This window comes from Anomaloglossus baeobatrachus, chromosome 5 (assembly GCF_048569485.1).
Source record: "Anomaloglossus baeobatrachus isolate aAnoBae1 chromosome 5, aAnoBae1.hap1, whole genome shotgun sequence".
Classification (NCBI taxonomy): Eukaryota; Metazoa; Chordata; class Amphibia; order Anura; family Aromobatidae; genus Anomaloglossus; species Anomaloglossus baeobatrachus.
Window position 1 is genome coordinate 207,370,571 of NC_134357.1, and position 15,775 is coordinate 207,386,345.

The window sequence follows — 15,775 nt, forward strand, 5'->3', positions numbered from 1 at the left end:
TTCCGATGGTTTCGAACATCGGGTAGCTACATGTCCCCTCTGCCCACAGGCAAAGCAAATGACCGACGGCCGAGAACCTGTGGTAGAGGAGACCACTTTGGAGACTTCCATTGGCTCCACAGAGTCATCAACAGAGCTGGCTGGGAGACCGGTCTGGTGGGGAAGGGAAGTCAGAGGCTCTGTAGACCAGGTAGACGTGGGTGCCGAAGAGACCTCGAGCCTGCGCTCCACATGGCGGATGTCTATGCAAGAGGCAACCCGAATCAAGGACTCTGAGGTGGTCGGCACGTCACGCGTTGCCAGCGCGACTTTGACGAACCTTGCCAGACCCTCCCAGAACACAGGGACAAGGACTTTATCTGGCCAGTCCAGCTCTGCGGCGAGTGTCCTGAACTGCACCGCAAAGTCCCCGACTGAAGTGGACCTTTGCCGAAGGCGTCGCAGCGCGGAGTCATGGGTGACTTGAGGCCCGAGGAACACCTTTCTCATGGCCTCAAGATAAACTGGAAGGTGATTCACCACCCGATGTCCGCACTCCCACAACGGCGTGGACCATTTTAGCGCTTTCCCTGTGAGCAGGGACTGGACGAAGGCTACCTTCGCCTTCTCAGTAGCATAATGAGTTGCGGACAACTCCAAGTAGGTGGTAACCTGGTTTATGAAACCACGGCACTCGGAGCTGTCTCCGCTGAAGCGCTCTGGGAGCGCAAGGCGAGGCGACCTTCCGCCCAATTCCACAGCCTGAGTAGCCGCCTGGGTGGCGACTGTCGCTAGAGCAGCCTTATCGGGGGAAGACCGCTCCACTGCTGCCAATCGTGACTCCAACTGCTGCACATAACGCAGCAACTGCTGCTGCTCTTCCGCCATAGCCAGACCTTTGGCGCGACCGTAATGTTACGAGGGGGACCCGGGGAAGCGTTCCAAGATGGGAAATGGACAGCTTCCGCCGGTCAAGGTCCACTGTGCGGTGTAAGGGACCACTGCTATGGTCAGGAAAGAGTGAGCAGGTTGCTACTAGTGATCGTCTGGAATGTCACAGACGATCTATGTACACCGGTCCGCCCTAACCCGTGAGGGTTGTATGGCTCGGGGCTCCTCGTTCGGTGTACTTGTTGCACGGGAATGCACAGAGGTGCCTACGCACGTGTACTAGCGGGAGTCACAGGAATATGGCACGAGGGTAGCACAGAGGTGCCCACGCACGTGTGCTTCAGTAATAGGTGAGTCCGACAGAGAATCTAGTAGCTCACCTGGGACAGGAACACAGCCTGCTAAACAGAATACTGCCAGAGCAGCAAGGCAGGGGCAAGACCTGCAAACCAGGTGCTGCCTAAGCAGCAAGGGCAAAGCCCACAAAAGACAATGACGTCTGTACAGTGGCGTGGCAACACATTGCCAGACATCCAAACATAGAAGGACGGTCGCGCACCACCATGAAGGCAGGGGGAGCTTTTAAGGAGGCGTAGCTCCACCCAAGGGCGGGCACGAGATGGGCGTGACCCAATCAGAATTCAGCACATCACCAGCCTCGTTATCGGGCCGTGTGATATCAGTGAGCGAATCAGAAGACGTCACGTGGGGCACATGCTCATCTTCCTGCCTCTGGGTCATAAAGGCGGGATCCTCGGTTTCACAATGTGCAAAGATAAGGGAAGTCTTGCTGCTTCCCTGAGCATCCATCCTTTGCACACTGTGCAACCTCTCAGACCCTCTGTGATGCTGAGCAGGAGGGCCCGTGGCAGGCAAGGGATGGGAGACCGCTCCATTCTTTGCAAGGGGAGAACCACTAGGTGTCACCCTTCCGCTGCGTCTCCGAGGAGGCAACTCCTGCAGATTGTGCAGTCTCCCAGACCTTCGGCGCTGCTGAGCAGGAGGGCTCGTGGCAGACAAGGAATGGAGGACCACCTCATTCCTTGCTACAGGAAACCCACGAGGTGTAACAGGGAGGCCCCTGGAGTGACCTTAGTTAACCTTAGTCATGGCAGCAGGCTGACTCAGGTAATTCTATAACATGGACATGCTGGGAGGTTAGTTCCGTCCTGTAATTCTAAAACATGGACATGCTGGGAGTTATAGTTCCGTCCTGTAGTTATATAACATGGACATGCTGGGAGGTATAGTTCCCTCCTGTAATTCTATAACATGAACATGCTGGGAGGTTAGTTGCCTCCTGTAGTTATATAACATGGACATGCTAGGAGGTGTAGTTCCCTTTTATAGTTATATAACATGGACATGCTGGGAGGTGTAGTTCCCTCCTGTAATTATAGAACATGGATATGCTGGGAGGTGTAGTTCCCTCCTGTAATTATAGCATACAAGATAAGGCAGAAAAGGGGTTAATGCTGCGCATCAGCCAAATGAAGACGTATAATGTTGATGAAGATGAGTATTCTTTTATTTCATAGGTCTACGCGTTTCAAGGTGACAACTACTTGTTGTTGATGCATTGGTCCTGAGGAAGAGGTTGTCACCTTGAAACGCGTAGACCTATGAAATAAAAGAATACTCATCTTCATCAACATTATACGTCTTCATTTGGCTGATGCGCAGCATTAACCCTTTTTCTGCCTTATCTTGTATGCTCATCCACGTGGGGGTGCAGCAGACGCCATTATCTCATGCGCACTAGTGGTTGTGACTGTCACAACTGATCCAGGTGAGTGTATATTTTCCAGGTATACCCCACTGATCACTTTGGTGTTACACTATCAGCGCTCCTTATTTTCAGATCTATCCTGTAATTATAGAACATGGACATGCTGGGAGTTGTAGTTCCCTCCTATAATTCTATACCATGGACATGCTGGAAGTTGTAGTTCCCTCCTGTAATTATAGAACATGGACATGATGAGATGATGAGAGTTGTTCCCTCGTGTAATTCTATAATATGGACATGCTGAGAGGTGTAGTTATATCCTGTAATTTTATAACATGGACATGCTGGGAGTTGTAGTTTCCTCCTGTAGTTCTATAGAACATGCACATTCTGGGAGGTGTAGTTCCCTCCTGTAATTCTATAGCATGGACATGCTGGGAGGTGTAGTTCCTTCCTGTAATTATAGAACATGGACATGCTGGGAGTTGTAGTTCCCTCCTGTAATTCTATACCATGGACATGCTGGGAGGTGTAGTTCCCTCCTGTAGTTATATAACATGGACATGCTGGGAGGTGTAGTTCCCTCCTGTAATTCTATACCATGGACATGCTGGGAGGTGTAGTTCCTTCCTGTAGTTATATAACATGGACATGCTGGGAGGTGTAGTTCCCTCCTGTAGTTATATAACATGGACATGCTGGGAGGTGTAGTTCCCTCCTGTAATTCTATACCATGGACATGCTGGGAGGTGTAGTTCCTTCCTGTAGTTATATAACATGGACATGCTGGGAGGTGTAGTTCCCTCCTGTAATTCTATAACATGGACATGCTGGGAGGCATAGTTCTCTCCTGTAGTTATATAACATGGACATGCTGGGAGGTGTAGCTTCTTTCGTCTGTGTTGTCTGTGTGTATATGGGTGTATTTTCTCTCTGTCTCTCTCTCTCTCTTTCCTCCCCCTCCTCCCAGAGAAAACACAGGTCTTCTAAATAAAAAGATTTGTTATATTTACCTGTATCCAGCGATGCTGTCTTCGGCTCTGCTGCCTCCCGCTCCTGACCGCCGCTCATTATACTCACTGAAAATTCACTGCACTGAAGAGCTGGAAGCAGGAGCAGTGCTGGGGACTTCAGTGCCAGGGACCGCATTGCTGGGGACAGGTGAGTATCCAGGTGTGTGTGTGTGTGTGTATGTGTGTGTGCAGTGTATACATGCATTGCGTGTGTGGGAGAAGAGCTGTAATGTCACCGCAACATGCGCATGTGTAGTGCCTATGACCTGGTCAGGCACACTGAGTACTGCACCCATGCTGGGGGCAGTACAATACAGGTAATCCAGAAGGCTGACCGAGGTGTGACTACCCAGGCGCATAGTAATTAGGTCTCACACATCTACCCTTGAGTGGACCCCTGGGGAATCCAGGAGGGGGTGTGGCCTCCATGTCCACTCAAGGGGTGTGGTAGAGAGCCTAGTTGCTAGGTTGCGTAGGCAGACAGAGTAGGAAGGAGTGAGCCGAGTCTGAAGTGGAGCTCAGGGAGAGCAAACGCAAAGATGAGACCTGGGGCTGCCACTAGTCAGACAACGTACGCGCAGTGACTACCAACAGGGGAGATCGGTCACCTGGTAGTGCCACCTGAAATCCACCCAAGGCTAGAGAGAGCAAAGGGGTGGCAGAGTAAGGGGACTGCCAGGGAGGTACCAGGCCCGCAAGGGTAACAGGTCCCAGTGCAGAGATTCATCCATTTTTCTCCTGCCAAACCTGCCGGTGGGGGCACTTCAGACTCACACCATACCACCACAGAGTCCACAGCCACGTAGCAAAGAGAGGCCCCATAGTTCACAGGAGGCAAGCAGCCGGAGTGACCTGGTCCAGGCTACAAGCAAACGGGCCGAAACGAGGGGAGAACAGGCAGTAGCAACTTCCCTGGGTGACCCCCGTAGGGACTTCAAGTCGGGGTCACCACAAAAACACACAGGGCTAAGAAGGCGAGTTGGTAGTCACCCTCATCAGCCAGCTAGAAGGATACCTGGTTCCAGCCTGGTTCATCCCAGCTACGCCCGGGTTACTCACCCTGCGCTCTACTGTGAGTAAAAATCCTGAAAGACTGTCTGGACTGTGCCTGAGTCATTCTGCGACCTGTGGTTCCACACACCTACACAGGGCCCTGGGGCTTGCCTCACTCTCGGAAGGCCACTACAACTAACTGCACCCAACATAAGCCCCAGGTGTCCCCTTACACTGCAGTGGCGGTCCCCACTGACCGCAATACCGAGAGTGGCGTCACGAGAATCCTAAAGAGAAGGTTCCCTACCTGTGACCAGACTGTTCCCTCCCTGGGGAGTCCCTGAAGGTAATGCACCGACACAACACTTGCGGGGCTTCACACATGCACAGTTCTTGCCTGTAAGCTGCGGTAACAATGTCGAGAACTGCGGCTGCCCAACTGACAGTGCCGCGGTGCATGCCGGAATAGGGTTACAGAAACTGGCAATTATGTATGTAGATGTGCATATCTTAAATAAACTACAATAAAAGTCATATTTATTATTTACGCTTTCATCCTTTCCCATCTTTATTTTAGCTCTTCTTTTCACTTTTATATGAAATTTTCTATAAATCTATAATTAATGTGAAGATTATCATTAACTAGAAGGTGGCCCGATTCTAACGTATCGGGTAGTCTAGAATGTGTATGTAGGTTAGCAGATTGAATAATAATTTAATAAATGGACTGGATGGGTTACCTAATGTGTGCACTGGTTAGTAGTGTACGCCAGCTCCGGCACACGTGTGCCGGGAGTCGGGGTAAGCTAGTAACCATTGTACACATCGGGTAACTATTCAAAGCGACAGTGCTGGTTCATTTTTTGTTTGTTGGTCTCCTGCTGTGCAGCACGCATCGGCGTGTTTAACAGCGGGAGAGCAACGATCTTAATGGGCAGGGAGCCGGCATACGCTGGTAACCATGGTACACAATCGGGTAAGTAAGCAAAGTGGTTTCCATGGTTACCCGATGTGTACCATGTTTACCAGCATACGCTGGCTCCGACACTATCCCAGCAACGCAACGGCTCGCTTGCCGGTGTGAGCTTCCTGGGAGTCTTCGGGGAATGCGTGCAGGGGGGCGGGGCCAGGTCGAGCGTCCAATGCGTGAGGGGACGGTGCCAGGCCGAATGTTTAATTCATGCAGGGGGTGGGGGCTGGCTGAACGGCCAATGCGTGCGGGGGCGTGGCTCGGGTAACTATGCAAAGCTGTTTCCACAGTTACCCGATGTGTACCATGGTTACCAGCATACGCCGCCTCCGGCACACGTGTGCTGGGAGCCGGGGTAAGCTAGTAACCATGTTACACATCGGGTAGCTAAGGAAAGCAGTTTCTATAGTTACCAGCCTATACCGGCTCTGGCACACGTGTGCTGGGAGCCGGGGTAAGCTAGTGATTTCACACATCCGGCGCGCTCCCGTACACTGTGTACAGTACACTGGCAGCGCCGCAACTTCCTGGTCACATGACAACATGTGATCGGAGGTTGTTGCGTGGCCACTGTAGTGTACACAGTGCACGGGATCGCGCCGGATCTGACAAAGTGGAGAAAAGGTAAGTATTAAAAGCGACAGTGCTGACGTGTGCCGGGGTAAGCTTGTTACATCGGGTAACTAAGTAAAACGGTTTCTATAGTTACCCGATGTGTACTATAGTTACCAGCCTACGCCGGCTCTGGCACATGTGTGCCGGGAACCGGGGTATGCTAGTGGTTTAACACATTCTGCCTTTTTTCCACTTTGTCCTGCCGGTGTGGGCTTCCGGGGCTGCAGCAGTTACCTGGGAGTCGGGGCTCTGTGTGGGTTCTAGGAATGCGTGGGGGGGGTGGGGCCAGGGCGAGCGTCCAATGCGTGAGGGGGACAGGGCCAATCCATGCGGGGGGCGGGTCCACGCCGAGCGGCCAATCCATGCGGGGGGCGGGTCCAGGCCGAGCGGCCAATCTGTGGGGGGGCGGGGCCAGGCCCAGCGGCCAATCCGAAGGTTGTCACTGTAACGACACAATTTTGGAGCAAGACAGACAGAATAAGGCAATTATATATATAGATTATTTGTTTTATTAATTTAAAGCACTAACAACTTAAATTTCTCATTTGATTTCTTTGTATACATTATCATATAGCGATTTTCTAGTAACCAGGTATATACACTGAACAAAATATAAACTCAACACTTTGTTTTGCTCCCATTTTTCATGAGTTGAATTCCAAGATCTAAAGCCAGCTTTACACGTTGCAATTTCGCATACGATATCGTATGCGATTTGCAACGCCCCCATCGTATGTGTGGCACGTTCAATTTGTTGAACGTGCCGCACAAACGATTAACCCCCATCACACGTACTTACCCGTCCATACGACCTCGATGTGGGCGGCGAACGTCCACTTCCTGGAGCGGGAGGAACGTTTGGCGTCACATCGACGTCACGCGGCAGCCGGCCAATAGAAGCGGAGGGGTGGAGCTGAGTGGGACGTAAACATCCCGCTCACCTCCTTCCTTCCGCATTGTGGGCCGGGAGCCGCAGGACGTAGGTAAGATCTGTTCATCGTTCCCGGGGTGTCACACACTGCAATGTGTGCTACTCCGGGTACGATGAACAATCTGACGTGCAATTCTAGAGAAAGGTACGATGTGTATGCGATGAACGTTTTAACGTTCAATCGCAATCGCACGTACCTGTCACACACTGCAATGTAACTTACGATGCCGGATGTGCGTCACTTACGACGTGACCCCGCCGACACATTGTAAGATACATTGCAGCGTGTAAAGCGGGCTTTAGACTTTTTCTATACACACAAAAGGCTTTTTTCTCTCAAATATTGCTCACAAATTTGTATAAATCTGTGTTAATGAGCACTTCTCCTTTGAGGAGATAATCCATCCACGGTACACCTCATAGGTGTGACATATCAAAATGCTCATTAGACACTATGATTGTTGCACAGGTGTGCCTTAGGCTGGCCTCAATAAAATGTGCAGTTTTATCACACAGCATGTCCACAGATGTCCCAAATTTTGAGAGAGTTTGTAATTAGCATGCTGACTGCAGGAATGTCCACCAAAGATGTTACTCGTGAATTTTATGTTAATTTCTCTGCCATAAGCCGTCTCCAAAGGTGTTTCAGAGAATTTGGCAGTAAATCCAGCTGGCCTCACAACTGCAGACCATGTGTAAAGGCCCCGTCACACACAGAGATAAATCTTTGACAGATCTGTAGTTGCAGTGAAATCATGGACATATTGTTCCATTTGTACACAGCCACAAACCTGGCACTGATTGTCCACAATTTCACTGCAACCACAGATCTTTCGCAGATTTATCTCTGTGTGTGACAGGGCCTTAAGGCTATGTGCCCACGGGCGCTCGTACCTGCGGATGTACCCGCAGGTACGAACGCATGTTTCTCGCAGCTTCCCGCAGCTATTTTTAGCTGCTAGATTACAGCGGAATAGCTGCGGGAAACATGCGGAGATTCATGCAGCTTACCTGCGGACGTCCCAGCCTCTTATCTCCATAGCGGAGGGCCGGGACATCCGCAGGTAATTCCGCATGAAGAATTGACATGCAATTATACATGCGGATGCGTACATCCGCAGCATGGTCGGCAGCTGCACTTTCCGCAGCGTGGACACAGCATTCCCCATGTCCCATAGGATAACATGGGGAGTGACTGTACATGCTAAAACCTGCGGATTTATCTGGAAAATCCAGAAAAATCCGCAGGTTTTCAGCGGCAAAATCCGCAGAAACAAGGTCCCATGGGCACATAGCCTAACACTAGCCCAGGACCTCAACATTCACCTCCAGAATCATCAGAGACCAGCAATTGGACAGCTGTTGCAACAATCTGTTTGCATAAGTGAAAAATTTCTGCACAAATTGTCAGAAACTGACTCAAGGAAGCTCATCTGTATGCTCAACGTCCTCGTTGGGGTCTCCACCTGATTGCAGGTCGTCGTCATAACTGAATTGAGCGGGCAAATGCTCATAATCATTGGTGTCTGCATGTTACAGTCCTGATGAAACCCAGTTTTCACTGTACAGGTCAGATACAATGAATTGTCAAAGATCGGCACTCCCTTTCATTTTCTTTTTTTTTGCAATTTTATTTTTTTCAAGTCTTCATATTCAATAGTGACGCTTTTCGATCTACCGTAATCCATAGATCTTTCTCAAACTGTGTATAATTTACAAGTGAATCACACACCTTAAACGCTATGGTGACTATCAGGGACGTAACTTCCGCGGTCGCAGAGGTCGCCATTGCGACCGGGCCCGGCAGCTTAAGGGCCCGCTCTGCAGACCACGCAGCCGCTATATATACCGATGCCGCTGACACCGTGCCCCCTGCCCTGTGTCATCGGCGGTGGCACTGGGCCCCCCTGCCCAGTGTCATCGGCGGCGGCATCGGGCCCCCTTCCCCAGTCATTGCGCACAGCAATGATTAAGCATAGAGCGGCGCTCCATGCTCCAACATTCTCCCCCTGTGCGCAGTGACGTCCCCTCTGTGTGACTGCTGTGCTGAGAGCACAGAGCGCAGGACGGACTGCTGTCTGCACTGCAGTATCAGCAGCTTCTCACACTGCAGTGCGGACAGCCGCGGGAATGACAAGTGCTCCTGTCAGGAGGTTAGATGAGATCATTACCTGCTGTGACGATCTCCTACACTCCTGACGTCAGCGCTGTCACTGCCTTCTATGCCCGCCGCATTCTCACATCACGTTTCGCGGGCGGCCCGAGACTGTCACAAGCGATGACATCACGGGCTGCCGCGATACTGCTGGGAACGCGGCAGACAATGAAAGTCAGTGACAGCGCTGACGTCAGGAGTGCAGGAGATTGTCACAGCAGGTAATGATCTCAACTAACCTCCTGACAACAGCCCACGTCATCCCTTGCAGTGACCTGGGCTGACCTATTGATGTTAGCTCAGGTCACTGCACTACTCTCCCAGCCAATGGGGAACATTCTGTTCTTCATTGACTGGGACAGTGACCATGTTATGGATTGTCGTGAGACTCCCTTATTGGATTACACCAGACCTGGATTTGAATGTGTTGGGGAGTGTTTTTTCAAATAAAACTTTTTTTGTTGTCTATTTTTTTAAATTACTGACTGGGTTGGTGATGTCGAGTGTCTGATAGACGCCATGACATCATAACCCCAGGGCTTGATGCCAGGTGACATTACACATCTGGCATCAACCCCATATATTACCCCGTTTGCCACCGCACCAGGGCAACGGGATGAGTTGGGGCGAAGCGCCAGGATTGGCACATCTAATGGATGCGCCACTTCTGGGACGGCGGAGGCCTGCTATTTTTATGCTGGGGAGTGTCCAATAACGGTGGACCTCACAAGTCTGAGAATACCAGACCACATCTGTCCAAATTACCTTGGCTGGTGATCCAATTTGGGGGGCACCCAACGGTTTTTGTTTTAAATTATCTATTTAATTTAAAATAACAGTGTGGGGTGCCCTCTGTTTTGGATTACCAGCCAAGGTGAAGCTGTCAGCTGTTTGCAGGCTGCAGCCATCTGCTTTACCCTAGCTGGCTACAAAAGATAGGGGGAACTCCACGTCGTTTGTTTTTTTTTAATTATTTATTTTTTGACTAAATTCATGTGGCACTAAAGGGTGCTTAGCATTGTAAGTCACTAAAGGGTGCCAGCTTAGAATATGGTGGGACATTATATAGGTCTTTCTCATCTATCTATCTATCCCTCTATTCATTCATTCCTCAATCCCTCTATCTCTCTGTCTCTATATCTATCTATCCATCTCTACCCATATATTTATCTTTCTAGCTGCTTCCATTATTTTGCGGTCCACAAAAAAATGGAAGGCACACGGATGCATCCGTGAAAAAAATGGACTGTTTTTGTTTGCGGACCGCAAAGATGGAATGGTTATGTGAATGTAGCCTTATACAAAGGGAAGCCTGGGGTTTCTGCATTATACACAGGGAGGCCTGGGGGTTCTGTGATATACACAGGGAGGCCTGGTGGGGGCTGCATTATACACAGGGAGGCCTGGTGGAGGCTGCATTATACACAGGGAGGCCTGGTGGGGGCTGCATTATACACAGGCAGGCCTGGTGGGGGCTGCATTATACACAGGGAGGCCTGGTGGGGGCTGCATTATACACAGGGAGGCCTGGTGGGGGCTGCATTATACAGATGGAGGCCTGGTGGGGGCTGCATTATACACAGGGAGGCCTGGTGGAGGCTGCATTATACACAGGGGGCCTGGGCATTCTGCATTATACACAGGGAGGCCTGGACGTTCTGCATTATATACAGGGAGGCCTGGTGGGGGCTGCATTATACACAGGGAGCCCTGGTGGGGGCTGCATTATACAGATGGAGGCCTGGGGTGGCTGCATTATACACAGGAAGGACTTGTGGGGGCTACATTATACACAGGGAGGCCTGGTGGAGGCTGCATTATATACAGGGAGGCCTGGTGGAGGCTGCATTATATACAGGGAGGCCTGGTGGAGGCTGCATTATACACAGGGAGGCCTGGTAGAAGCTGCATTATACACAGGGAGGCCTGGTGGAGGCTGCTTTATATCCAGGGAGGCCTGGTGGGGGCTGCATTATACACAAGGAGGCTTGGTGGGGGCTGCATTATACACAAGGAGGCCTGGTGGGGGCTGCATTACACACAGGGAAGCCTGGTAGGGGCTACATTATACACAGGGAGGCCTGGTGGGTGCTGCATTATACAAAATGAAGGGCACCTTATACATGGACTATAGGGGTATAATCCTTATAAAATATATAAGCTTTATTGAATCATAAAAAAATATATATATATAGACAATAGGCACAGCAGGGCAAAGGAAACTGCAAATATAACCCCCACATACTGGAGGGAGGTGGGTAGAGATACACAGAGCCCTGATAGGGCGTCAGTAACAGATACTAAATGTAATCACATAGGTCTATTAATATTGTGGCTCGTTAGTATATGGCCAATAGGCCAGGTACAGGTATGTGACGGGATCTGATGTTCAAGTCCCTAGTTGGTCCCACAGGGATTAGCAAAGGGGATTTCTAATATAGAAAAAGTAGATGATGTTTAAATTAGAGTAATTACAGTAAACCCCCTTGATCCAAGGTATATATAACTCACACTTGTGGGTCAGGATAGTACATACATTTCAGCATATCAATACATCTGAATTGGCCCACATTAAATAATCTACAGGGGATAGTATAGAGTACCTAACAGTAAGTTGCATATAATGAATACCTCATTAACATAAAATGTCACCGTGGATCGTGCCAATCCAATCTGACCAGGTTTAACAGCACACACCCGCTGAATATAGCACGTGTAGCTGCCACCTAAGTCAGAACTAGAGGGCACAAAGTAAATACTGACACAATCACATAACAGACTGAACCATGATAAAATAACACACAGACCTGAGCAAAGTGACTACGTCTCTCTCCCACCGCGCCTCAACGCGTTTCACCTGGGCTTCATCAGGAGGCAGGTATGTCTATTCCAAGGTAGAGGCCCCTTATACACTCACTTTTGGATGTGCAAATATGGTGCATGATTGCTAACGCAGATCCATGTTTGTATCGGCACGGGCGCCGCCATGACAGGAGAATGTGCATAAAGTGACCTCATTCTATTTCCGGCCAGAATAAGAGTACGTGGGGGTTATATTTGCAGTTTCCTTTGCCCTGCTATGCCTATTGTCTATATATGTTTTTATTTTATGATTCAATAACGCTTATATATTTTATATGGATTATATGCATCATGAATATTCTGAGGATATAAGTGGTTTAATGGACTATAGGGGTACATTTACATGGAGGAGTATGGGGCTGCATAATACAATATGAAGGTTTTATAGGGCTTCATTATAACACTTATAGGACTATGGGGGCTACATTATAATATATGGAGGACACCTTATACATGGACTATGGGGGTGCGTTATAAAAAATGGAGCACTATGTGGTGCAGTATAATCTATTGAGTACTATGAGGTGAATTATAATACATGGAGAACTATGGGAAATGCATTATAATACATGGAGGACTATGGAGGGGCATTCTATTATATCAAGGGTTATTGTGGGACCCTTTATGGAAGGCTGTGTGGGGGCCATTACAGTATTTGGAGAACTATATATGAGGGGGGACAAAGATACAAGAATTGGATTCAAACGTTTTGTGCTGAGGGAAAAGGGCTCTTTCCCTCAGCACCCAGCTTTCCCATGCTCTGATATGGGAAAGCTGGGTGCTGAGGGAAAGATGTATAGCAAAGCATGGGAAAGCTGGGTGCCGATGACAAGATGGATATCAGAACATAGGAAAGCTGGACGCTGATAGAGGGTTTTTAGATCATGGGAAACCTGGATGCTGAGGGTAAGAGCCAAGTGTCAGCGTGATTATCACGTACCCCTAGTGCCAGTGTAATCCCGTACCCCAAGTGTCGGTGTACGTTAAGGGGGGGGGGCTGGGTCCGAACTTTGCAGCGAGGCCCATCAAACTCTAGTTACGCCACTGGTGACTATACACAAGGGAAAAATCCACAGTTGTATCACATGCAAATAAATTGCTCACAGCACTCAATAAGCTTTAACCCCTTTTGATCATCATAGTGACTAAGTCCACTACCAAACTTAAAAAAAAATTAAAAAAAATTAAACAAACAAAAATGTATTTGCTACAAACTCATTCACTATTCTAAGAAAATTTATTATTGCTGAATTATATAGTTACATAGTTACATAGGTTGAAAAAAAGACCTAGGTCCATCTAGTTCAACCTTCTTCCACCAATTATATATTTTGTCCCTAAGTCACTTATAATCAACAATGTTGTGTGTACTATGGGAATAATCCAGCCCTTTTTAAAAAGCTGTTATAGTACCTGACATTACTACTTCTTCTTGTGGTAGGGCATTCCACAGTCTAGCTACACTAACTGTAAAGAACCCTTAACTATTAAGCTTAAATTATATCTAAATAATATTCATTTAAATTTATATTTTGTATATAATTTTACAAAATTATTATCTTGTGAGATCTTTATATTGGGATCTTATGGAGGCACAGTCTGCTCTTGTTATAGTAATAATTTTGTACAATTAAATGCAAAAAATAAATGTAAATTAATATTTTTTAGATACAATTCAGCAATTATATATTTTGTTATAATAGTGAATTATTTTGTAGAGAATAGAGTAATTTTTTTTGTTAAAAACCTTCCAAAACATTTTAAGTTTGGGAGTGGACTTAGTCACTATGATGACCATAAGGGGTTAAAGCTTATTGGGTGCTGTGAGCAGTTTATTTGTATGTGATACAGCTGTGGGTTTTTTTCCCATGTGTATAGTCACTATAGTATTTAAGGTGTGTGTTTCACTTATAAATTATACACAGTTTGAGACAGATCTACGGATTAGATCAAAACGCGTGTATGTATATATATATATATATATATATATATATATATATATATATATATATATATAATATATATAATCACTATTGTATATGACGACTTGAAGAAAAGTAGATTGCAAAAATGAAGAGGAAAGTGAGTGCCGATCTGTGACAATTCATTATATCTGGAGTTCATCCTCTGATTTGAGCACCACGAGGTAGAGCCTGCCTGAGTATATTTCTGGATTTGTACAGGTCAGGTGGCCGATTGCTTGTATGACATTGTGTGGGTGAGTAGTTTGCGGATGTCAACGTTGTGAATCCCAGTGGCACATGGTGGCAGTGGAGTTATGGTACAGGCAGGCATATGTTATGGCTAACAAACACAGATGCATTTTACTGATGTCATTTTGAATGCACAGAGACACCCTGATGTGATCCCATTGTTGTGCCATTCATCCATGACCAAGACCTCATGTTGCAGCATGATAATGCACGGCCCCATATTGCAAGGCTCTGTACTCAATTTCTAGAAGCTGAAAACATCCCAGTTCTGGCATGGCAGCATACAAACCGGAATGTCACCCATTGAGCATGTCTGGGATGCTCTGCATCAGCGGATGCAACAGCGTGTTAAAGTTCCTGCCAATAACCAGCAACTTCTCACAGCCGTTGAAGAGGAGTAGACCAACATCCACAGACCAACATCAACAACCTGACCAACTCTATACAAAGGAGATGTATTTCACTATGTGAGGCAAATGGTGGTAACACTAGATCCTGACAGGTGTTCTGATCCCCTGGACCATCGAATGCAGTAAAACTGCACATTTTAGAGTGCCCTTTATTATGGTCAGCCTAGGGCACACCTGTACAATAATCATGCTGCCTAATCAGCATCTTGATATGTCACACCTGTGAGGTGGCTGGATTATCTCCTCAAAGTAGAAGTGCTCACTAACGCAGATTTAAGCTATGTGTCCACGTTGCTTTTTACCTGCTTTTTCAACTGCATCGTTTAATGCCAAAATGGATGTGTTCTGCTTTTCAAGCAAAGTCTATGGGAATTTGGGTTTCTTGTGCACACTATGCTGTTCAAAAAGGTGCCTTTTTGTGGCAGAAATTTGGGCAAAAACTCAGCTTTGCAGTTCAAAACTCAAATGGCAAAAACAATTGACATGGGCGGCAAAATTTAACTCCGCGCTTTACAATTACTCGCCAAAAATCCTGCCGCCATTAAAGTGAATGGAGGTGGGAGCTATAGCTATTAATAGCAACTGTCGGTGGTTGCTATAGGAACAAAATAAACTGTTAGTAAAAAAGCATGTGTGAGAAAGAGACAGAAAAAGACAGAGACAGATGGAGAAAAGGACAGCCCTGGAAAGAGACAGCCCTAGAAAGAGACAGCTCTGGAAAGAGACAGCTCTGGAAAGAGACAGCCCTGGAAAGAGACAGCCCTGGAAAGAGACTGACCTGGAAAGAGACTGACCTGGAAAGAGACTGACCTGGAAAGAGACAGATGGACAAAGAGACAGCCCTGGAAAGAGACAACCCTGGAAAGAGCCAGACGGGGAAAGAGCCGGATGAGGAAAGAGCCAGACCTGGAAAGAGCCAGACCTGGAAAGAGCCAGCCCTGGAAAGAGACAGCCCTGGAAAGAGACAGCCCTGGAAAGAGACAGACGGGCAAAGAGACAGACGGGCAAAGAGAC

General features: G+C 47.9%; 1 protein-coding gene across 1 annotated transcript in view; it reads left to right on the forward strand.

Annotated features, from left to right (window-relative positions):
- Nucleotides 1–15,775, forward strand: part of PLAU (plasminogen activator, urokinase) — a 121,789-nt gene that overhangs the window by 95,430 nt on the left and 10,584 nt on the right. The gene's annotated exons all lie outside the window — the stretch shown is intronic.